Source organism: Arachis ipaensis, unplaced genomic scaffold (genome assembly GCF_000816755.2).
Source record: "Arachis ipaensis cultivar K30076 unplaced genomic scaffold, Araip1.1 Aipa1009, whole genome shotgun sequence".
Lineage (NCBI taxonomy): Eukaryota > Viridiplantae > Streptophyta > Magnoliopsida > Fabales > Fabaceae > Arachis > Arachis ipaensis.
In genome coordinates this window covers 12136-15262 of record NW_015496144.1, presented here as the reverse complement: position 1 = coordinate 15262, position 3127 = coordinate 12136, and the positions used below count along the sequence as shown (strand labels likewise).

Genomic DNA, 3127 nt, shown 5'->3' with positions numbered 1-3127 from the left:
GCCGGAGATGAGGCCATTACGGCTCGCCTTCAGGTGTCCTCCTCGGGATAGGGTCATTTAAAGAACAAGGGTCAGCACGACATAAAAAAAAACCAGGAAAAAAATCGAAAAAAATGGGAGGAGCCTGCCGAAGATGAGGCCATTACGGCTCGCCTTCAGGTGTCCTCCTTGAGATAGGGTCATTTAAAGAACGAGGGTCAGCACGACGTAAGAAAAAAAAAGGAAAAAAAAACGAAAAAAAAAAAAATTGGAGGAGCCTGCCGGAGATGAGGCCATTACAGCTCGCCTTCAGGTGTCCTCCTCGAGATAGGGTCATTTAAAGAACGAGGGTCAGCACGACGTAAAAAAAAAACATCGAGAAAAAAAATGAAAAAAAAAATCGGAGGAGCCTTCCGGAGATGAGGCCATTACGGCTCGCCTTCAGGTGTCCTCCTCGGGATAGTGTCATTTAAAGAACGAGGGTCAGCACGACGTAAAAAAAAAACAGGAAAAAAAAACGAAAAAAAATCGGAGGAGCCTGCTGGAGATGAGGCCGTTACGGCTCACCTTCAGGTGTCCTCCTCGGGATAGGGTCATTTAGAGAACGAGAGTCAGCACGACGTAAAAAAAATAAGAAAGAAAAAAAAGAAAAAAAAAACAGGGAAAAAAAACGAAAAAAAAATCAGAGGAGCCTGCCGGAGATGAGGCCATTACGGCTCGCCGTCAGGTGTCCTCCTTGGGATAGGGTCATTTAAAGAACGAGGGTCAGCACGACGTAAAAAAAAAAGGGGAAAAAATCGAAAAAAATGGAAGGAGCCTGCCGGAGATGAGGCCATTACGGCTCGCTTCAGGTGTCCTCATCGGGATAGGGTCATTTAAAGAACGAGGGTTAGCACGACGTAAAAAAAAAAGGAAAAAAAATGAAAAAAACAAAACCGGAGGAGCCTGCCGGAGATGAGGCCATTACGGCTGGCCTTCAGGTGTCCTCCTCGGTTTAGGGTCATTTAAAGAACGAGGGTCAGCACGACGTAAAAAAAAAGGGGGAAAAAAAAAAAAAAAAATCGGAGGAGCCTGCCGGAGATGAGGCCATTACGGCTCGCCTTCCGGGGTCCTCCTCGGGATAGGGGCATTTAAAGAAAGAGGGGCAGCATGACGTAAAAAAAAAGAAAAAAAAGAAAAAAAAACAAAAAAAATAAAACCGGAGGAGCCTGCCGGAGATGAGGCCATTACGGCTCGCCGTCAGGTGTCCTCCTTGGGATAGGGTCATTTAAAGAACGAGGGTCAGCATGACGTAAAAAAAAAGAAAAAAAAGAAAAAAAAACAAAAAAAATAAAACCGGAGGAGCCTGCCAGAGATGAGGCCATTACGGCTCGCTTCAGGTGTCCTCATCGGGATAGGGTCATTTAAAGAATGAGGGTCATCACGACGTAAAAAAAAGGAAAAAAAACGAAAAAAACAAAACCGGAGGAGCCTGCCGGAGATGAGGCCATTACGGCTCGCCTTCAGGTGCCCTCCTCGGGATAGGGTCATTTAAAGAACTAGGGTCAGCACGACGTAAAAAAAAATATAAGAGAGAAAAAAAAAGAAAAAAACAGGGAAAAAAAAAGGAAAAAAAACGAAAAAAAAATCGGAGGAGCCTGCCGGAGATGAGGCCATTACGGCTCGCCTTCAGGTGTCCTCCTCGAGATAGGGTCATTTAAAGAATGAGGGTCATCACGACGTAAAAAGAGGAAAAAAAACGAAAAAAAAATCGGAGGAGCCTGCCGGAGATGAGGCCATTACGGCTCGCCTTCAGGTGTCCTCCTCGAGATAGGGTCATTTAAAGAATGAGGGTCATCACGACGTAAAAAGAGGAAAAAAAACGAAAAAAAAATCGGAGGAGCCTGCCGGAGATGAGGCCATTACGGCTCGCCTTCAGGTGTCCTCCTCGAGATAGGGTCATTTAAAGAATGAGGGTCATCACGACGTAAAAAGAGGAAAAAAAACGAAAAAAAAATCGGAGGAGCCTGCCGGAGATGAGGCCATTACGGCTCGCCTTCAGGTGTCCTCCTCGGGATAGGGTCATTTAAAGAACGAGGGTCGGCACGACGTAAAAAAAAAGGTGAAAAAAATCGAAAAAAAAGAATTGGAGGAGCCTGCCGGAGATGAGATCTTTACGTCTCGCCTTCAGGTGTCCTCCTCGAAATAGGGTTATTTAAAGAACGAGGGTCGCCTGCCGGAGATGAGGCCATTACGGCTCGCCGTCAGGTGTCCTCCTCGAGATAGGGTCATTTAAAGAACGAGGGTAAGCACGACGTAAAAAAAAAACATCGGGAAAAAAACGAAAAAAAATCGGAGGAGCCTTCCGGAGATGAGGCCATTACAGCTCGCCTTCAGGTGTCCTCCTCGGGATAGTGTCATTTGAAGAACTAGGGTCAGCACGACGTTTGCCTCAAACGTTGGCGAAAACGCCAGTTCTGGAGGCTCAAATGTATTGTCCACCCCATACTATTATACATTGTTGGAAAGCCCTGGATGTCTACTTTCCAATGCCGTTGGGAGCACATTATTTGGAGCTCTACAGCTCGAGTTATACTCCGTTGAAGGTGCAGAGGTCAGTTGGCCTCACTGCATATTGCCACCATGTTCATTTATGCACATTGCGGGGCAGTTTTCTCCCTCAATTTTAGTGTCCACCATGCAGTGCCATATATGCTTGGAAAGCTCTTGATTCCTACTTTCCAATGCTTCTTGAATCACCTCATTTGGAGCTCTGTAGCTCAAATTATTCTTGTTGGAAGTATACCCCTTGTATGCCTTGTGGTGTGTGGCGCCAACGTTAGCCTCCAAGTTAGGGGGCTAACGTTGGCGCAAACGTTGGCCCTTCTCGCTTTGTAATTCATGTGCCAACGTTAGCCTCCAAGTTAGGGGGCTAACGTTGGCGCAAACGTTGGTGCCCAGGGGAGATCTTCTCAAGTTCCAACGTTAGCCTCCAAGTTAGGGGGCTAACGTTGGGGCTAACGTTGGCCCTTCTCCCTTTGTAATTCATGTGCCAACGTTAGCCTCCAAGTTAGGGGGCTAACGTTGGTGCAAACGTTGGATAGCCAGGGAGGAATTCATGTGCCAACGTTAGCCTCCAAGTTAGGGGGCTAACGTTGGGGCTAACTTC

The 3127-nt window shown here is 46.7% G+C and overlaps 1 long non-coding RNA gene across 1 annotated transcript in view; it reads left to right on the top strand.

Annotated features, from left to right (window-relative positions):
- The first annotated feature begins 1540 nt into the window (after nt 1-1540).
- Nucleotides 1541-3127, top strand: part of LOC110268606 — a 2442-nt gene continuing 855 nt past the window's right edge. The window contains exon 1 of the long non-coding RNA XR_002356849.1: nt 1541-1651. This is a non-coding gene — a long non-coding RNA (uncharacterized LOC110268606). The remainder of the gene's footprint in view (nt 1652-3127) is intronic.